At 43.9% G+C, this 22,355-nt stretch overlaps 1 long non-coding RNA gene across 1 annotated transcript; it reads left to right on the top strand.

Moving 5' to 3' along the window:
- Positions 1-640: 640 nt before the first annotated feature.
- LOC130680050 (uncharacterized) lies at positions 641-12,031 on the top strand. The gene is made up of 3 exons (XR_008993067.1): positions 641-1,246; positions 1,775-1,921; positions 11,298-12,031. It is a non-coding gene; the product is annotated as an uncharacterized LOC130680050 (long non-coding RNA).
- Positions 12,032-22,355: the final 10,324 nt, after the last annotated feature.

The following is a 22,355-nucleotide window of genomic DNA, read 5'->3' as shown; positions in this document are numbered from 1 at the left end:
GCCTGACACACAGTGAGAGTGGGAGGGGCTCGTGTCTCAAGATGCAGAGGAGGTAATACAAATGATTGAGGTTTTGCTGCCTCTTTGCTGTTTGGAGGAGGCAGAAGGAAGGCCAGGGAAGGCGACGTGAAGGATGTGACATTTCATCCGGGACTTCAGGGAGAGGTTAGATTTCAACAGGTGCAGCGGAGGGGGTGGAGCTCGGGCACAGAGAAACCTGAGGGTGTGGCTGGGCAGGTGGCTTTCCCTGGCCTTGGGGTGTGAGAGGAGGGGAGGCAGGAGGGGTGCAAGGGAACTATGTGAGGGGCCTAGAAGGCCAGTACAAGTGGCTGAGGGTTGGTCTGATGGGTATTAGGGAGCCATGGATGATGCTTGAGCAGGAGAGGAGCTCCCTTTTGATTGGTTTATTTTAAACACAAACCAGTGGAGCTTAATTGATTTTTATTTTATATTTTTTTAGAAATGAGGAATGTTTAGGGATGTGGAGGATGTCCGAATTGGTGGCTGGCCGAATGTGGGGTCCCAGGGAGCAGAGGAGGAGAAGAGAGGGTGTCAGCCTGGTTTCTCTGCCCCCAGACAAATGGAGATGAGAAAGAAGGAGCCGGTTGAAGGGCCAGGGGAGGAGGGGTCACTAAGCGGCTCTCTGTCACATGACCTTGGGCAAGCCTCCATCCCTGGGCAGATCAAAAGGAGAGGACGAGATGAGGTGGTGTTTGCAGGGTGCTCGGCCGTGCTTGGCACCGGGCTGGACAGGCATCAGTACTTGCAGTCTGCAGCTTGATTTGGAATCTCCCAGCGGTCCCCAGCTAGGGCGGACTGCTCCCCAGGGCACATCTGGCAATGTCCAGAGGTACCTTTGGTTGTCACACTCTGGTCAGGGAGGTGCTACAGGCATCTTGTCGGGAGAGGCCAGGGGTGCTGCGGACCATCCTACAGTTCGCGGAGAGCCCCCACCACAGAGAGCAGTCCGGCCCCAGATGTCAGCACTACTGAGGTGGAGAAACCCCGAAGTTCCCTTGAACCTAAAAGGCCCATGGGCTGTTCAGAGAGACACTCAGGAGACAGCTGGGCCCGTCATGAGAAGCGCCTCTGTGAGTCACCTGCATCGGGAATGCAGTGGCTGCCCCAGGAGGGGATCGGTGAGGTCACTCAGGGAGGAGGCAGGGAGAAGAGAATGGGGAGATGGAAGCATTGATGACAGCTGCACCGAGAGAGGGCAAGCAGCAGCATGGAGCTGGAGCTGGAGGTGAGCGACGGCTGGGGACCGTCCCTTGTGCGCAGAGGTAGGGCAGCTCAGACCCCAGGAAGGGCGAGGGCTGTGCGTTTGCCAGGTCGCCAGAGTCTCAATAAACTGAGGTCAGAGAGGGAGCATAAGATGTGGGGGCAGTGGCTGGAGAAGGGAGATGGTCCCAAGAAGGTGTCTCTGCAAGTGGGAGAAGGCAGAGTGTGTGAAGGGCTTTTCCCAGAGCTCCAAAGCCACAGCCGACTTCTAGGGGCAGAGATAAAAAAGAAGACTGATCTCATAAGCTGTGAGGGTGTAAAATGGTGCAGCCACTTCAGGAAACAGCCTGGAGGTCCCTCTAAAAAGCTAAACCATATGACCCAGCAATTCCACTCCTGACTATAGACCCAAAACAATCAAACACAGGGACTCAAACAGACACATGTATGTGCATGTTCATAATAATGATATTCATAATCGCCAGAAGGTGGAAAGAGCCCAAGCATCCATCAAACAGATAAACAAATAAATAAATGTGGTCCATCCATGCAGTGGAAGATTACTCAGCCATAAAACATGAATGAAGCTCTGACACATGCTATGACGTGGTTGAGCCTCAAAAACATTATGTTCAGTGAAAGAAGTAGGAAACATAGGTCCCACATTGTATGACCCATTTATACGAGTCATCCAGAACAGGTAAGTCCATACAGAAGGAAAGTAGATCAGTGGTTGGCAGGCGCTGGGGGAGGGGCAATAAGAAGTAAAGCCCACACCCAGGGGGAATGGGTATAGGACCTCCTTTTGGAGTGATGAAAAAAATTTGGAACTAGATTAACGTGGTAATTGCACAATATTAGTGCATGTAGTAAGTGCCACTGAATTGTACACTCATAAATGGCTAACTTTATATTATGTGAATTTCACCTCAATATTTTTTTTAAGAGATCTGGCAGGAAATGAGGAATTCAAATGGGGCAATTTTAATTCATCTTGAGATGATCTCTGCCTTTTCCTTGTCCACGGCCCTTGCTGGGTCGTCCTCTCCACATAACCCTGTCTGATTCATGTTCCAGTAGTAACTGCTTTAGCCGCTGGCCCCAGGGTGGTAACGGCACCTCTGACCCTGGCTCCTGGGGTAATGTACCATCCCTTTGAAATAGTGCTTTTATTAGACTCTTTTCAAATCATCCTTTTCCCTGCCTCCAGCAGGCAGACAGCACGTATTCACTGAACAAACGCCAAGTTCCCAGACAGTAACCGGCATTGTTCTACAGTGAACAAAACAGAGCACATTCGTGCTCTGGCAATTAAATAAAGCATAACTAGATGTACATAATCAAAAAGTACATAATGAAAAATGAGATACGTGTTATGGGGAAAAATCCAGCAAAGGAAGATGAGGAAGGCCTCTCTGAGGGGGTGATATTTGAGCAGAGTCCAAAAGGAAGCGGGGGAGGAGGATATCTGAAGGAAGCGCGCTCCAGGCAGAAGGCACAGCCGGTGCAAAGGCCCTGAGGCCAGGCTGAGCCTGAAAGAATAGCCCAGAGCCCAGTGAGGTTGGAACAGAGTGAGTGAGGGAGACAGCGGAAAGATACGAGGGCTGGGAGGTGACAGGACAGGCGGTCTGATGGTCTGCTGGGAGGACTTGGGTGTTTACTCGGAGAAAGCTGGGAGCCACGGAGGACTCTGAACAGAAGAGGGTGGGGCCTGGCTTAGATTTCAAGACTCCCTGTAGCTGCAATATTACCTACCGACGACAGGGAGCGCCAGAGAGGCAGGAGGAGACCATGGAGCGGGGCTGTGAGTTGTGAAAGGTGGTGGAATTTGTGATTTGTTTATTTATTTACTTTAAATGTTTTTATTTAATTATAGTTGACATAATATATTAGTTTCAGGTGTGATTGGACAATTACATACATTACAAAATGCTCTCCATGATCAGCGTAGTTACTGTCATCACAGTTATTACAATATTACTGACTATATTCCCTACGCTGCACATTTTATACCCATAACTAATTTATCTTATAACTGGAAGTTTGTACTTACCTATCTTGCCTATCTTCCCCCTCAAACCCCCCTCCCCGACTCCCCCCTCCCACTAACACCCCCACCTTTGGCAAACACGTTTGTTCTCTGTATTTATGAGTCTGTTTCTGGGAGTGAGGGGGGGTGTTTATTTGCTTTGCTTTTGTATTCCACATATAGGGGAAATCACACGGCATTTGTCCTCTGACATTTCACTTAAGGTACTTCCACGCTGTGGCGTTGAGGTGATTTGCTGACAGATTAGTTGTGGGTGTGGGTTTGAGAAAAGGGGAAAAGTCAGGGAAGACTCCAAGGTTTTTGACCTGGAGTTTTCAATGAAGAAAAGAAGGGGAAAAGGGTGGAGAGAAAAGCCCCAAATGGAAGAGAGGGAGGGAAATCTCCCGAGGAGGAGGTTAGCAATAAAGAGCCTGGAGGGTGCAGGGAGACACCCTGGGGCATTGGAGGGAAGGATGGCCCTGGTCCCCCGAACTGGAGAGATGGCGAGCGTGTTCCCCTAGACAGGGGACCAGTGGAGTGGAGGGCGCTCCTGGGGAGAAGGAGGGAGCTGGGTGCTGGGAGGACCGCGAAGCAAAGACCCAGCCTTCCACCCAGTGGGATGACTTATCTTCCGCCTGGGCCAGAAATCCCGGTGGTTGAGTCACCCTGGAGGAGGTGTGGTGGAGGGGAGGGGCAGGGAACAGGATTACTTCTCACCTGGTAAGGCTGGGGAGATGTCCTTTCTCTGGCCTGTGCCTGGGGCGACCCAGTCCCCTTCCCTCCTCCACACACACGCATCTCTATTTCCCCTTGGTCGGAGAGAGACCCATCTCCACCTCCCTCTACAGGACTCGGGGAACACACAGCATTTGTGCAGTAAGTGGTGCGTTACGAGGCTGATATCCTTGACCCCTCGTTTGACTGCCCCTCAGTTCATCAGACTCCACCCACCTCCGCTGCAGCCTATTAAATGCTCTCCTGTCCCTCAGCCAATCAGACTCCCATATCCTGTTTCTCATCCAATTAGATGGTGCCCTCTGCCCTCTCAGTCCTGCCTAACCCACAGGAAATCAGACACTCCTTCCCTGCTCCTCCGGCAACTAGACGCTACGTTCTGCTCTTCAGCCAATTAAACTACTCACCTAACAATGCGCCAATTAGATGCTCGTCTCCTACTTTTCAGCCTATTTATTATTATTATAACCTATTTATTATTATATTAGACTCTCTGCCACCTTACCAACTACTTCCACCTTCCTGTCCCTTAACCAGTCAGGTTTGACTCTGTCTCCATCACTCAGCCTATCAGAAACAACCCTCTTATTTCTTAGCTAATAAGAATGCCCCTTTAGGAAAAGCCTGCAGGTATCTATGCCTGGTTTTGTAGCCTCTCTACTGAAAATGAGGATGGGCATCCCCCTTCCCTCTTCGAGTGTTTCTGAGGCTCCAAATGAAAAGTGGTCTCTCCCTAGAACTATGTTACATAAATGTGGTATTATTTCTCCTCCCTCCTTCAAATCCTGTGAAGCTGTTCCCTTTACTGGAATGCTCTTTCCTGCCAGACCAACTCCTATTCATCCTTCAAAACCTCAGCAGCCTCTCCTCCAAGAGTCATTCTGTGCCCCCTTCTGAGGCTGTACCCAGCTCCCCACTCTGCTAGCCCAGTCATGACCACAGGGGGCTGAGAATGCCTGACTGCAATTGCCTCCAGGTTGGGAACCTCAGAGCCCAGGGCTGGGCCTTTTGAAGTTCCAGAATCTCCCATATCATGAGGCTTGACACATAGTAAATTTGCCATTTGAACAGTTGCTGACCAACTGAGTCAATGAACACATCAAATTTAATACTGATCAGCTGGAGAGTCCAGAATTAGACTTTGGGGGTGGTCACTAAGTCCCTTAAAATCATGTGCAAAATCATGAGTTCGTTTTTTTCAGAGGAGACTGGGAACCATTGCTTTTACCAGGTTTTGAAAAAAAATGGGGTAAGGACTTTGTTTTACAAACTGGAGGGGAGTGACTTGTCCAAAGTCACACAGTGTAGCGGGAACAGAGTCGGCACTGTAAGTCCTTTGGTCCATCTGAGAACCTTTCCAGGGTTTGGATGCCAAGCAGGAAAAAGGCCTTCATTCTCCTGATCCAATTTAGGAGGAAAGAAAATTCATATTTATAATAAGAAGCCCAATGGTCTGTCAGTTGGCAGACATTTATTGAACAGCAGAATGCTGTGTGCCAACACTGGGAATACAGCACTGAAAAGGACAGGTACCTGCACTCCTGCAGTTTCCATCCATGTGGGGAGGCAGCAATAAACAAATGAATAAGGCAATGTCAGATAAGGATCTTAGAAAACAGATGAGCTCACGAGGAGGGACTGGGAACCTAGTTCAGGTCAGGTGGTCAGGGCTAGACTTCTCAGAAGAGATCATGTTCAACTGATCCCTGAATGATAGGAAGACATGAATTGGAGCATTCCAAGGAATGTGAGCAGCAAGTGCAAAGGCCCTGCGGCTGAATGAGGGTGGCATCCTCAAGGAGCAAGAAGCCAATGGGCTGGGGTAGGGAACTCATGAGGAAAGAAAATCAGATGGATGGGTAGAAGCCAGATCATGGAGGTCTGAGGGTATGCACAGCAGAAATGAGAGGGAAGAATGCCCCACAGCAGAGAAATCAGCAGCGGCCAACACCTGGAGGCAAGGAAGTGCCTGGCCCTTGCCTGTTTGCATCACCAGAAATCGCCCTGTCTCTGGCTGTACTGCTATAAATCATAGAGCAGAGAGGAGGAATGAGTGAATTGGAGCAAAGGTAACCTCTACCAGGAACCAGCTGTCGTGGTGCATGACCACAGGCCACCCCAGTAAGACTCAGCAAGATACTGTGTTGTCAAAGGTAAGCACCCCAAAGGGCAAAGCAACAGAGCAGCAAACCATCCCCCTCTACCCGCCGCTCCAGCCCTGCAGAGGACCTGCCTTCAGGATCTCTCCTCTCTAGTTTCCAGAGTGGTGAGGCTTCAGGAGACTTGTCAGAAATGCTTGTAGGCTGGATCCAGTCACCGATTGTTGTGTAACTTCCAGCAAGTTACTTCACCCCCTGAACCTGTCAGCAGATCGATTTTGTTTGTGATCCATCCGTAAATCAAAGGCTTAATACGGGCTTCATCCTCACCCTACATTACCACATTCAGTCTCCATTATAAGCTAGGGACTCAGATTATTATCACTTACGGTGGAGAGATGGAGGCTTCAAGGAAGTAATTTGCCCAAGTTGGGAGTTAAACTCAGTTAAATTCAATCTGACAGATCCCAGGGACAGTGAAGCTCTGGGGGACCCATTCCTAAGGCCTTCCTTAACAAGTGTCTGGCACTAAGTGGGCACTAAGCAGATGGGAGCTATTCTGATGGTCATTAGCCTCAGAATGGTGTGGAGCCACCCCTCCCATCTCAGTTTCCCTGGCTGAAAAATGGGGGCTTAGCATTCCCACAAGAATTCTCTCCTCACTGGTTTTGGTGTGTAACATAAATGGTCAGGTTATTTACCCAAAGAAAACAAGATCCCTGATTCAAAAAGACCTATGCACCCATATGTTTATCGCAGCACTATTTACATAGCCAAGAAATGGAAGCAACCTAAGTGTCCATCAGTAGGTGAATGGATAAAGAAGACGTGATACATATACACAATGGAATATTATTCAGCCAGAAGAAGAAGACAAATCCTACCATTTGGAGCAACATGGATGGAGCTAGAGGGTATTATGCTCAGTGAAATAAGCCATGCGGAAAAGACAAGTACCAAATGATTTCACTCATTTGTGGAGTACAACAACAAAGCAAAACTGAAGGAACAAAACAGCAGCAGACTCACAGACTCGGAGAAGGGATTAGCGGTTACCAAAGGGGAGGGGTGGGGAAGGCAGGTGGGGAGGGAGGGAGAAGGGGATTAAGAGGCACTATAATCAGCACACACATTATTTAGGTAGGTCACGGGGAAGGCAGTATAGCATGGAGAAGACAAGTAATGACTCCATAGCATCTTACTACGCTGATGGACAGTGACTGCAATGGGGGAGGATTTGATAATATGGGTGAATGTTTCAACCCATGGGAATGTTGCTCATGGGAAACCTTGATAAGATTGTATATCAATGATACCTTGATTATTTTTTAATTAAATTAAATTTAAAATTAAATAAATGGTCAGGTTTGGCAGTTCCTCAAAAAGCTAAACATAGTTACCCCATGACCATGCAATTCCACTTCTAGATATAGACCTAAAAGAATCAAAAGTAGTAGTCAAACAAGTGCATGCACACACGTGTTCATAGCGGTGCTCTTCACAATAGCCAAAAATGGAAGCAGTCCAAATGTTGGCCAAGTGATGAATAGATAAACAAAATGCCATATATACATAAAATGGAATATTATTTGGCTGTAAAAAGGAATGCAGCACTGACACACACTACAACATGGATGAACCTTGAAAACATCATGCTTAGTAGACAGAATCCAGGCACAAAATGTATGATCCGTGATGTGTGTGACCCAATGGATATGGGATGTCCACACAGGTAATTCTGAGAGACAGAAAGCAGATTGGTGGTTGCCAGGGGCTGGGGGAGGGGGGCAAAGGAAGTGATTCCTTCATTGGTATGGAGTTTCCATCTGCAGTGATGAAAATGAGCTGGAGCCAGATAGAGGTGATGGTTGCACAACACTGTGGGTGTACTAAATGCCACTGAACTGTGCACTTTAAACCATTAACATTGTGCTGTATAGATTTCATCTCAACAGTAAAGAACAAATAAATAAAGGATGGGAAGTGGGTTGATATGATTTCATATTACAGATTCATTTGCTACAGCCATGAGATAGTTGCCTTATTACTCCCATTTTAGAGATGGAGAAATCAAGGCACAGGGAAGGGAGGTGCTCCGCCCAGGGAATGGGGAAACCTGAACTGGATGTAGGGCCTCCCTGACCTCACACAGGCACCACTCCTCTGCCTGGGAACCATGCAGGTGACAGACACCCAGAGTGAGGTCGCCGCCCTTGAGCACAGGTGACTCAGAGAAGGGGTAGGTAGCAGAATCCAGGATATCAGCTGGCTTGACCTGGTTCTTTTCCCCTGACCCACGAGAAGCTATCCAGGGACTAAAGGACTGTCCTTTGTACAGACAGAAAAACCTTCTGTTACTGTCATCTCTCTGTGGCCAGTCCTGAGCCGAATGCCCCAAGAAGACTCAGCCCTGGAAGCAGCCCTCAAGGAGCTCCCAGTCTGGAGAGTATGGAGACGGACACGGACACTCCTAACGTCTCAGTGTCAGGGCTGGGCCAGAGAAATTAGCGTAGAGCTGGGAAAGCCATGGGGAGTAAGGGAAGGCTTCCTGTAAAGGGGGATATTAGAGATGGGTTTTGAAGAACGCATAGGTGTCCACCAGATGAAATGAAAAGGCTTTGATGTGAGTATTTTACACATTCACATACTTTACCAGTGAGAATGCAAAGTGAAGTAGTATAAGCTCTGGAGAAGGGAAATTGGTAATGTCTGGCAAAATTTTATATGCATTTATCTACTTAGAGAAATATTATCCTTTGCAAAAACAGGAAAAGATAAATGAACATGGCTTTTCATAGCCGCAGTATTTAAAATACCAAAAGACTGGAAATAGCCCATATAGCCATCAATAAGACATGGTTGAATAAAGTATGGCAGAGACACATGATGCAACCCTGTGTAGCTATAGTAGGAATGAGACACATCTCTCTATTCTAGTATGGAGAGATCCCAGGAAGCTGTCTAATGTGGAAAAACAGCAAAATTGATCTATCAATGATAGATAGATAGATACTAATATTTTTTAAATGGAAAAATAGACCATGAAATAATTCTAAGTGGTAACTTGGGGAGGAGGTGAAGGACATGATGAAAGGTACAGGAATAGAAGCTAGAAGTCCCTCTATGTATCTTTTTTCAGAGATTTCACTTTGGAACCATTTAAATTATCTTAGATCATTCTAAAATAATATTAGATTTCAAAAAATAATTCCTTCATTTCACACCCATTAGGATGGCTATTATAAAAATGACAATAACAACAGTATGTAAAGGACATGGAGAAACTGGAACGCTTGTGCACTGTGTGTGGGAAATGTAGAATGATGCAGCCATGCTGTGGAAAGCAGTACAGTGATTTCTTAAAAAAAATTAAACATACAGTTGGTCCAGCAGTTCCGCTTGTGAATATACACCCAAAAGAAGTGGAAGCAGGAACTCAAACAGGTATCTGCACATCTGTGTCCAAAACAGCACTATTGACAGCAGCCTAAAGTGGAAACAACCCACATGTCCATCAATGGGTGAATGGATGAACGAACTGTGGTCCCTCCTTACAATGGATATTATTCAGCCTTAAAAGCAAAGGGAATTCTGACACATCCTACAACATGGATGAACCTTTAGGATATGATGCTAAATGAAAGGAGCCAGCCACCAATGGGCAATACTGTACAAACCCACTTATATGAGGTCCCCAGGATTGTCAAATTCACAGGGACAGAAAGCGGATGGTTGTTGACAGAGGTCTGTGGGAGTGGAGTGGGGAATTACTATTTAATGAATTTCTGTTCAGGAAGATGACCAAGTTCTGGAGATGGATGGTCATGACAGCTGTACAACACAGTGAAGGTACGTAATGCTACTAACCTGTACACTAAAACTAGTTAAATTTAGATGCTAAATTTTATGTATATTTTACAATAAAAATAAATAGTGTGGCATACCTCATTTGAATGACCCAATTACTCTAAATTGCATCTGTTATAATAATATTTCAAAGGTATTTTTAAATAGGGGAGGGTGGAATAGTGAGGTGAATTTTTCAATAATAATAACAGTAATAGTTATCATGATTACAACCTTAATCCTGACTTTTAAGATATTTTCTAATCATAGTGTTCATAGTTTAGCAATTATAATGCACGATCTTATCGTGATTGTTGTTTTTATTGTTGTTGCTGTTTTAAAAAAATTAAAACTTTCTTCCCTCAAAGAAAGTTCCCTAAAAATCAAAAGTGTCAGGTTAGTGGCACAAATGCACAGAAAGAAACCTTTCAGGTGACCCTGCAGTGTAGTGATTTGGTAGCACATGCCCAGGGGGACATACCTGAAGGACAGAAAGACATAAAGGAAAAAAGTCTTATACTTGTTTTTCACTGATCATATTGTGTATGGTGCTGTTGACACGTTATTCTGAGACTGATGTGTGTGTGTGTGTGTGTGTGTGTGTGTGTGTGTGTGTGTGTGTGTGTGTGTTATGGACTAAAGCAAATGTCAGTGTCAGTGAGAATTTGGATTTTCAGTGTGGGAAAAAGAAAATAGAGGTAAAAGATTGATCCAGTTAAGTAAAATCCTCAGAATCCTGAATATGAATTGGAAGTATCAGCATAAATTCATGAGTTTTATTTAAATAGCAGCGGGTTTCCTAATTACATCCAATGAAAATCCCTAGAAACAACTCACCAGGTAGCCATGAGCATACCCATCGCCTTGGCCGTGAGCTGTAAGTACCACTTTCCAGTCGAAAGAACAAGGTGTCCATAGAAAAATGGTTAAGCCCAGGCCTGTGGCAGGAGGTGTGCAAGATGTTTCTGGAATGTTTTATTACACCCTAAGGCAAGAAACCTACCTAAGCAGCCTGTCCACAGAACCCAGGAGTCCCGGTGAAGAGGCTTCCACTGGCCAAAGAAGGGATAATAGTTTGATTATCTGTAATGACAGAAGCTGCAGTATATTGACACATTTCAATAGTTTAAATCCATGAGTTCATAAAAATGCAGGAAAAATATTTCATTATTTAGCCTCGAAAGATGTTAAGGAGCCCAATAACCACTTTGTGAACTACAGAAAGAAAATATCAAGCATTTCCCTTGCTGGTCTCATGTGAATTGGTGCCCCTGAGTAACTAAATAGTAGATGAGAGGCTGTCTCTTTCTAGAGACACAGCTAGTAACTGAAGAAAGGCTAAGTCACGGCATGTAGCTCTGTTGTAGCAGTGAATTAATAAATCTCGGCAATGATCTTCAACAGCAGATAACATCACAGAAGAGGGACAGTGGGTGGCAGAGAAGCAAGAGGATTGCTCATGATGACACATATCAACTAGAAGATGGGTATACATGGGAATTCATTATAACCTTCTCTCTACTTTTGAATGTGTTTGAATTTTTCTGTTTAGAATATAAAGCTTAAAGTCCTTTGCTCTGTGTCATTCTCTCAAAGCAGGGTGATGACAGCTAGAAGCCTGCAGGTGCTGGTAAATATTCCCCAGGGAGTACCGATGTCTGGCCCCATTTCTCCCACCTCCATTCTCAGCCTCTAGCCTATCGGTGAGGGCTGAGCTCACAATTTTGTTATGCTACATAGCAAATGTCCTCAGTTACAAAACCTCTCCTCTCCAGTTCCTAGGACCAGGTGTTGGAAGATGAAATCTCACCTCTATTCACCCAGAAAGATGGGAGAAATTAACTTGAGCTGCCAGGGATCATGGAATAGCCCTGGCTAGAGGCTGTGGGGTCAACAACTCATACCACCATTTGCTTTTCCCTTTGACAAATTGGGTTTGACCGATTCTGGCCTGCTCTGGTTTCAGTGATTTGGCTGTGGTTCCAGACTGGCTCGAGGCCCAGTCCTAAGACCTGGCTGGCTTGCTGGGGGACTGGAGCCAGCAGGGAAGTCTCAGCTTGGACAAGTGCCCTAGATGCAGAAATAATACATGACCGTGAGTCTTGACGTGTACAAGAAATGGGAGTCTGGCCACAGCAGATTATCCCGAGGGCTGACCCTCTGCTGGGAGAAATGACTCCCTGCTCATCAAAAGCTTACCACATACTGGCAAGGTCTTTAGCACTTAGGACTCTTTTGTTTAACTCTTACAACAAATAACCCTATGAAGTTGGTACTATTCTCCCATTTTAGAAATAGGCAAAATGAGGGCTAGCGTTTAAGCCACTTGCTCCGCAAGAAGCAGCAGAGGGAGAATTTGAATCCAGGCGGGCTGGCTCAGCAGGGGTCAGCAAACTTTACTAAAGGTCCACATATACCCAGCGGGAATGAAATCACTACCCCAAAGATATCTGCGCCCCCATGTTCACTGCAACATTGTTCACAATAGCCAAGACATGAGAACAGCCTAAGAGTCCCTCGGTGGAGGAATGGATAAAGAAAATGCAGTTGATATATACAATTGAATATTATTCAGCCATAAAAAGAGAAAGAAATCCTGCCGTTTGCAGCAACATGAATAAAAGTGGAGGACATTATGCTAAGTGAAATAAGCCAAAGACCAATAATGTATGAAATAATACATGGCCAGAAATAATAGAAGACATATCACTTGTATGTGGAAGCTAAAAACACACACACACACACACACACGAAATAATGAACTCACAGAAACGGAAGCAGAAGAGTAGTTGCCAGGGACCAGGAGTGGGGGAATGAGGAGGTGAGAAGATGCTGTTTAATGGGTCCAGGTGTCTAGCTATAAGATAATTAAGTTTTAAACAAACGAACAAAACAGAAGTAGACTCATAAACACTAGAACAAAATAGTGGTTGCCATGGGGGAAAGGGGGAGCTGAAATAGGCCACAGGGATAAAGAGGTACCAACTTGTAATGATAAGATAAATAAGTCACGGGGATGAAACTACAGCACAGGGAACATAGTCAATAGTATTGTAATATCTTTGCATAGCGGTAGTTGTCAAGTACACTTAACTGTGGTGAGCACTTCACCATGTATATATTTGTTGAGTCATTATGTTGTACACCTGAAACCAATAAAATATTGTATATCAACTCTACTTCAATAAAAACTTTTTTAAGAAATAAGTTCTGGGAATCTGTATGCCAAGGTGACTATAGGTGACAATATTACATTGTTCACTTAAAAGTTGCTAAGAGACAAGATCTTAAAAGTTCTCACCACACACACACACAAATAAGGGGTAGCAATAAATATGTGGTGAGGTGATCAATGCATCAACTTTATTGTGGTAAACATTTTGCAATATATGTATATATATATCAAATCACCATGTTGCACACCTTAAACGTACACAATGTTACATGTCAATTGTATCTCAGTAAAGCTGGGGAAGAGGTCATCCAAATAGTAAATATTTCCAGCTTTGCAGGCCAGCTGGTCTCCATTACAATGAGTCAACTCTGCCATTATAGCATTTATGGCATGAAAAGGTTCATAGATAATATGTAAATGATGAGTTCCAATAAACTTTCATTTTACATAGATTGTGGTGGCACATCCATACAATGGAATATCATTCAGCCATAAAAGGAGTGATTCATGATTTAAAAGTACTGATTCATGCTACAATGTTGATAAACGCAAAAACATGAGACTCAGTGGGAAAAAAAGGCAGACACAAAAGGTCACACAGTGTACAATCCCATTTATATGAAACATCAAGAATAGACAAATCCATAGAGACAGGAGCAGATCAGTAGTTGCAGGGGTTTGGGGGATAATGGGGAGGGACTGTTTATTTAATGGGTCCAGGGTTTTATTTGGGGGGAATGAAAAAGCTCTGAAACTAGACAGAGGTGATGGCTGCACAACATCTAGTACAATTCTGTACACTTTGAAATGGTTTATGTTAGGTGAATTTCACCTTGAAAAAAGACCAAGAACAAACAAACAAAAAACGTTGTTGAGGGATTCAAGGTGGTGGCGTGAGAGGTGAGACAGAGAACTCCTCCCCAAACCACAAATAGTATGAAAATATAGTTAATTTATACAACTAACCCTAAAACAGCAACAAGAAAGAAGGCTGAACTAGACTGCATACAGACCTTGCAAGCAGAGCAGACCTCAGGAAACAGTGTGTGGTGTTGGGGAGGTGCTCTGGCTATTGGGGAGCTGGGAGTTTGAGAGACTGAGATTCAGGCAGTTGGAGGGGAGGGGATCCACACCGGCCACTCTGTGTCAGAGGAAAGGCAGGCAGTCTGAGAGGCTCCCTAGCAGCAAGAGGGCTGCTGAAGGGGAGGGGTTTGCACAGAGCCTGCTGTGCAGGGGAGGAGAGAGCTGGACAAGGTTGTCTGGGCACACTCAGCCCAGCTGGTTGGGAACTTTGGGGAGCTCCAGGCACCCCATCTCCCTGGCTGCCTACTCATCTCTGAGGCCCCACCACCACTGTGACACAGCCTGCTGCACCTCCCTCCTGGCCTGCCAGCACCTGCTTGCAAACCTGCAGTCACTGTGCTGGCATTAGGCCAGCCACAGGGATGCCCCGCCTACAACAGCTAGAAAAGCCAAGCACAGAGGCTTACACCTGTGTGCTCAGCCCACTGGCTCTGACACCAGAGACAGGCACCGGCATACAGGAGTCAGGAAACAGCTCTATCCTCCCCACAGGCACCAGCTCCGCTCCCCTATGACCCCCAACCACACTCTAGGGGCTGAGCAGCTCCAGAGACTGGAGCTTCTGGGCACTAGTGGGCATCACACAGAAATATGAAACATCAAAAGAACATGGTCCATCCAAAATCTCACAAACCCCAGAAAAAGGGTCAAATGAAACTGAACTCACCAATCTGCCTGAAAGAGAGTTCAAAATAAAATTCATAAACATGCTTAAGGAGGTACAGAAAAATATTCAAGAACTCAGGAACAAATTTAAGTTGGAGATTAAATCATTAAGAAATTCCATATCTGAAATGAAACATACAATGGAAGGATTGAAAAGCAGGTTAGATGTAGTAGAAGAGATGGTAAATGGAATAGAAATTAGAGAAGAGAAATACAAAGAAGCTGAGGCACAAAGAGAAAAAAAAATCTCTAAGAATGAAAGAATATTGAGAGAACTGTGTGACCAATCCGAACAGAATGATATTCATATTATAGGGGTACCAGAAGAAGAAGAGAGAGAAAAAGGGACAGAAAGTGTCAGTGAGGAGATAATTGCTGCTGGAAACTTCCCCAGTCTGGGGAAGGAGATAGTCTCTCAAGCCATGGAGGTGCACAGATCTCCCAACAGAAGGGAGCCAAGGAAGACAACATCAAGACATATAATAATTAAAATGGCAAAGATCAAGGTTAAAGACAGACTTTTAAAAGCAGCTAGAGAGAGAAAAAAGATCACATATAAAGGAAAATCCAACAGGTTATCATCAGACTTCTCAACAGAAACCTTACAGGCCAGAAGGGAGTGGCATGATATATTTAATGCAATGAAGCAAAAGGGCCTTGAACCAAGAATACTATACCAGGCAAGGTCATCATTTAAATTTGAAGGAGGGATTAAACAATTTTCAGGTAACAAAAAGTTGAGAGAATTTACCTCCCACAAACCACCTCTACAGTGTTGGAGGGACTCCTACAGATGGAAGTATTCCTAAGGCTAAATATATGTCACCCAAGGGATAGACAAAGAGTATAGAGTATGATTCATAACATACAAAGAATGGAGGAGGAAGAAAAAGAAGGGGTAAAAAAAGAACCTTTAGGTTGTGTTTGTAATAGCACACAAAGTGAGTAAAATTAGACTGTTAGATAGTAAGGGAATTACCCTTGAACTTTTGGTAACCATGAATCTAAAGCCTGCAATGGCAATATGTACATACCTACCAATAATTAACCTTAATGTAAATAGACTGAATGCACCAATCAAAAGACATAGAGGCACTGAATGGATAAAAGAACAAGACCCATCTATATGCTGGTTATGAGAGACTCACTTCAAACCCAAAGACATACACAGACTAAAAGTCAAGGGATGGAAAAAGATATTTCATGCAACTAACAGGGAGAAAAAAGTAGGGATTGCAGTACTGGTGTATCAGACAAAATAAACTTCAAAACAAAGAAAGTAAAAAGAGACAAAGAAGGACAATACATAATGATAAAGGGGTCAGTCCAACAAGAGGACATAACTATTATAAATATATATGCACCCAACACAGGATCACCTACATATGTGAAACAAATACTAACAGAATTAAAGGGGGAAATAGAATGCAATACATTCATTTTAGGAGACTTCAACACTCCACTCACTCCAAAGGACAGATCAACCAGACAGAAAATAACTAAAGAGACAGAGGCACTGAACAACATATTAGAACAGATGGACCTAACGGACATCTACAGAACGCTCCATCCAAAAGCAACAGGATACACATTCTTCTCAAGTGCACATGGAACATTTTCAAGAATAGATCATATACTAGGCCACAAAAAAAACCTCAGTAAATTCAGAAAGATTGAAATTGTACCAACCAGCTTCTCAGATCACAAAGGTATGAAACTAGAAATAAATTACACAAAGAAAATGAAAAAGCTCACAAACACATGGAGGCTTAATAACATGCTCCTAAATAATCAATGGATCAATGACCAAATAAAAACAGAGATCAAACAATATATGGAGACAAATGACAACAATAATTCAACAACACAAAAATCTGTAGGATGCAGCCAAGGCCATGCTAAGAGGGAAATATATTGCAATACAGGCCTCCCTCAGGAAAGAAGAACAATCCCAAATGAACAGTCTAAACTCACAATTAATGAAACTAGAAAAGGAAGAACAAATAAGCCCCAAAGTCAGTAGAAGGAGGGACATGATAAAGATTAAAGCAGAAATAAATAAAATTGAGAAGAATAAAACAATAGAGAGAATCAATGAAAGCAGGAGCTGGTTCTTTGAGAAAATAAGCAAAATAGATAAACCCGTAGGCAAACTTATCAAGAAAAAAAGAGAGTCTACACACATAAACAGAATCAGAAATGAGAAAGGAAAAATCACTCTGGACACCACAGAAATACAAAGAATTATGAGAGAATACTATGAAAATTTATATGCTAACAAACTGGATAACCTAGAAGAAATGGACAACTTTCTAGAAAAATACAACCTTCCAAAGCTGACCCAGGAAGAAACAAAATCTGAATAGACCAATTACCAGCAAGGAAATTGAATTGGTAATCAAAAAAACTACATTAGAACAAAACCCCTGGATCAGATGGTTTCACTGCTGAATTTTATCAAACATTTAGTGAAGACCTAATACCCATCCTCCTTTAAGTTTTCCAAAAAGTAGAAGAGGAGGGAATACTCACAAACTCATTCTATGAGGCAAAAATAACTCTAATACCAAAACCAGGCAAAGACACCACAAAAAAAGAAAATTACAGACCAATATCCCTGGTGAACATAGATGCAAAACTACTCAACAAAATATTAGCAAACTGAATTGAAAAATACATCAAAAAGATCATACACCATGACCAAGTGGGATTCATCCCAGGGATGCAAGGATGGTACAACATTCGAAAATCCATCAACATCATCCACCACATCAACAAAAAGAAGGACACACATGATCATCTCCATAGATGCTGAAAAAGCATTCAGCAAAATTCAACATTCATTCATGATAAAAACTCTCAAGAAAATGGGTATAGAGGTCAAGTACCTCAACATAATAAAGGTCATATATGACAAACCCACAGCCAACATTATACTTACAGCTGAAAACTTTTCCTTTAAGATTGGGAACAAGACAAAGATGCCCACCCTCCCCACTTTTATTCAACATGGTACTGGAGGTCCTAGCCACAGCAATCAGACAACACAAAGAAATACAAGGCATCCAGATTGGCAAGGAAGAAGTCAAACTGTCCCTGTTTGCAGATGACATGATATTGTACAAAAAAACCCTAAAGAATCTACTCCAAAACTACTAGATCTAATATCTGAATTCAGAAAAGTTGCAGGATACAAAATTAATACACAGAAATCTGGTACATTCCTATACACTAATGACGAACTAGCAGAAAGAGAAATCAGGAAGACAATTCCATTCACAATTGCATCAAAAAGAATAAAATACCTAGGAATAAACCTAACCAAGGAAGTGAAAGAGCTACTATACCCTAAAAACTACAAGACACTCTTAACAGAAATTAAAGAGGACACTAACAAATGAAAACTCATCCCATGCTCTTGGCTAGGAAGAATTAATATTCTCAAAATGGCCATACTGCCCAAAGCAATCTACAGATTCAATGCAATCCCTATCAAATTACCAAAAGCATTCTTCAACAAACTGGAACAAATAGTTCTAAAATTCATATGTAACCACCAAAGACCCCGAATAGCCAAAGCAATCCTGAGAAGGAAGAATAAAGTGGGGGGGATCTCGTTCCCCAACTTCAAGCTCTACTACAAAGCCACAGTAATCAAGACAATTTGGTACTGGCACAAGAACAGAGCCACAGACCAGTGGAACAGAATAGAGTCTCCAGACATTAACCCAAACATATATGGTCAATTAATATACGATAAAGGAGCCATGGTCATACAATGGGGAAATGACAGTCTCTTCAACAGCTGGTGTTGGCAAAACTGGACAGCTACATGTAAGAGAATGAAACTGGATCACTGTCTAACCCCATACACAAAAGTAAATTCGAAATGGATAAAGACCTGAATGTAAGTCATGAAACCATAAAACTCTTAGAAAAAAACATAGGCAAAAATCTCTTAGACATAAACATGAGTGACCTCTTCTTGAACATATCTCCCCAGGCAAGGGAAACAAATGCAAAAATGAACAAATGGGACTATATCAAGCTGAAAAGCTTCTGTACAGCAAAGGACACCATCAATAGAACAAAAAGGTATCTTACAGTATGGGAGAATATATTTGTAAATGACAGATCCGATAAAGGGTTGACATCCAAAATATATAAAGAGCTCACACACCTCAACAAACAAAAAGCAAATAATCCAATTAAAAAATGGGCAGAAGAGCTGAATAGACAGTTCTCTAAAGAAGAAATTCAGATGGCCAACAGACACATGAAAAGATGCTCTACATCGCTTGTCATCAGAGAAATGCAAATTAAAACCACAATGAGATATCATCTCACACCAGTAAGGATGGCTACCATCCAAAAGACAAACAACAACAAATGTTGGCGAGGTTGTGGAGAAAGGGGAACCGTCCTACACTGCTGGTGGGAATGTAAACTAGTTCAACCATTGTGGAAAGCAGTATGGAGATTCCTCAAAATGCTCAAAATAGAAATACCATTTGACCCAGGAATTCCACTTCTAGGAATTTACTCCAAGAATGCAGCACTCCGGTTTGAAAAAGACAGATACACCCCTATGTTTATCGCTGCACTATTTACAATAGCCAAGATATGGAAGCAACCTAAATGTCCATCAGTAGATAAATGGATAAAGAAGATGTGGTACATATACACAATGGAATATTACTCAGCCATACGAAAAAAACAAATCCTACCATTCCCAACAACATGGATGGAGCATAACAACATGGATTATGCTCAGTGAAATAAGCCAGGCAGAGAAAGACAAGTACCAAATGATTTCACTCATATGTGGAGTATAAGAACAAAAGAAAACTGAAGGAACAAAACAGCAGCAGAAGCATAGAACCCAAGAATGGACTAATAGTTACCAAAGGGAAAGGGACTGGGGAGGACGGGTGGGAAGGGAGGGATAAGGGCGGGAAAAAAGAAAGGGGGCGTTATGATTAGCATGTATAGTGGGGGGGGCACGGGGAGGGCTGTGCAACACAGAGAAAACAAGTAGTGATTTTACAGCATCTTACTATGTTGATGGACAGTGACTGTGAACAGGGATGTGGGGGGGACTTGGTGAAGGGGGGAGCCTAGTAAACATAATGTCCTTCATGTAATTGTAGATTAATGACACCAAAATAAAATTTTAAATAAATAAATAAGTAAATAAAATAAAAATAATAAAAATAAAAAATGGGCAGAGGAGCTGAATAGACACTTCTCCAAAGAAGAAATTCAGATGGCCAACAGACACATGAAAAGATGCTCCACATCGCTAGTCATCAGAGAAATGCAAATTAAAACCACAATGAGATATCACCTCACACCAGTAAGGATCGCCACCATCCAAAAGACAAACAACAACAAATGTTGGTGAGGTTGTGGAGAAAGGGCAACCCTCCTACACTGCTGGTGGGAATGGAAATTAGTTCAACCATTGTGGAAAGCAGTATGGAGGTCCCTCAAAAAGCTCAAAATAGAAATACCATTTGACCCAGGAATTCTACTCCTAGGAATTTACCCTAAGAATGCAGCAGCCCAGTTTGAAAAAGACATATGCACCCCTATGTTTAATACAGCACTGTTTACAATAGCCAAGAAATAGAAGCAACCTAAGTGTCCAAGAGTAGATGAATGGATAAAGAAGATGTGGTACATATACACAATGGAATATTATTCAGCCATAAGAAGAAAACAAATCCTACCATTTGCAACAACATGGATGGAACGAGAGGGTATTATGCCCAGTGAAGTAAGCCAGGGGGAGAAAGACAAGTATCAAATGATTTCACTCATTTGTGGAGCTTAAGAACAAAGAAAAAACTTAAGGAACAAAACAGCAGCAGACTCACAGAACCCAAGAATGGACTGACAGTTATCAAAGGGAAAGGAACTGGTGGGGGTGGGTGGGAAGGGAGGGATAAGGGGGAAAACGGGGCATTATGATTAGCTCACATCATGTAGCGGGGGGGACACGGGGAGGGCAGTACAGCACAGAGAAGACAAGGAATGATTCTATGGCATCTTACTGCACTGATGGACAGTGACTGTAATGGGGTATGTGGGGGGGACTTGATCATAGCGGGAGTCTAGTAACCATAATGTTGTTCAAGTAATTGTACATTAATGATATCAGAAGAAAAAAAAATGTTGTTGATCAGACAGCTGGCCCATAGGCTGTAGTTTGCCATCTTCTGCTCTACACCATCTCTTAACAAAACCCAGAACTGGATAAAAGAGAAATGCAGGCATATAAAATCTTAGCTCAAAGCCCCACATATAGCAGTTATTATGATTGTAAGGGTCTTCATTATATTATCATTCTCCTACCCAAATAAATATTATTCTTTGACCTTGGCCTCAAGCCCAGCTTAGCCCCAGGTTCCTTTCCCTCTGGACTCTGGCCCTCATCCCAGCCTCAATTCAGATGCAGGGCCCAGGACTCTGCCTGTCTGTGCCAATGGTTCCTCCTTAAGAGCTGTCCCCAAGCCCTGGACAGGGACAAGTCTCCTGAGACCCCTGGTCTGTCTGCAGCCTGGAGGGCCATTGTCCTGCCATGGCAGGTGGGCGTCATGAGCCGAGAGGGAAGCAGAGGCGAGAGGTGAGAGGTGGGGGTGTGAGTCACCACAGGAACCCCAGCCTTTCTGCTGCCTCCCAGGCACCCAGCCCAGGTGCCTACGTGTATGTCTCAGAGCCCGACCCCAAGCTGACCCCACATCCTCAATCAGGACTTTCGTGCACTCAGCAATCCCTCCCTGCCACCCACCTGGTTCCTGGACTGTGCTGTGCACCCCGAAAGGATTCAGCATCTCCTAGTGTTGGGGAGACAACCAGACAGAAAAACTGCCAGCCCTAAAATGGACCAATCTGGGTCACAGGGAGGAATCTCGGGCTAGGGAGCCAGGGTGGGGAAATGGAGCAGCCACGGGTAATAAGGAAGCCTTCCTGGAGGAAGGGTCCTACCTCAGAAGGTCACAATCCCAGACAAACCCTAAGGGACACACTAGCCAACCATGACATGCCCCTGGCTCGCACTCAACCCAAGCCTCTGCCGCCAACTCCAAGCTTTAAAAGAGAATCGAGGCTGCCTGCCTGGTGGGCCCATGTATCCCTGAATGGGAGGCTGTTCTGCAGCCAGTCTGCAGAGACGTGGTCATAATTACTCTGACCCTGACCCAGCTACAGAAGAGTGGAGACAGGCACGGGGCTTGGAGCCCTCTCCTGGTTCTTGCTATGTGACTTTGGACAAGTTATTTAACCTCTCCGAGCTCACCTTCCTGCTGGGTAAACTGGCCATAAATGGATGGGTAAATAAAACCTCAAGGGTCTCCCACAGCTGGGATCAGTGGCAGAATCATGCGACAAACCCAGGGTCCCTAATACTGAGTCAAGATCCCTCCCAGACCAGGTGGACACTACGTGGAAATCTCATGTGACCACCATCCCTCAGCATCCCAGGGACTCCCCGCTGGAA

The sequence above is a fragment of the Manis pentadactyla genome, chromosome 12 (assembly GCF_030020395.1).
Source record: "Manis pentadactyla isolate mManPen7 chromosome 12, mManPen7.hap1, whole genome shotgun sequence".
NCBI lineage: Eukaryota > Metazoa > Chordata > Mammalia > Pholidota > Manidae > Manis > Manis pentadactyla.
The sequence above is the reverse complement of the archived record's forward strand: the minus strand, read 5'-3'. Positions and strand labels throughout refer to the sequence as shown.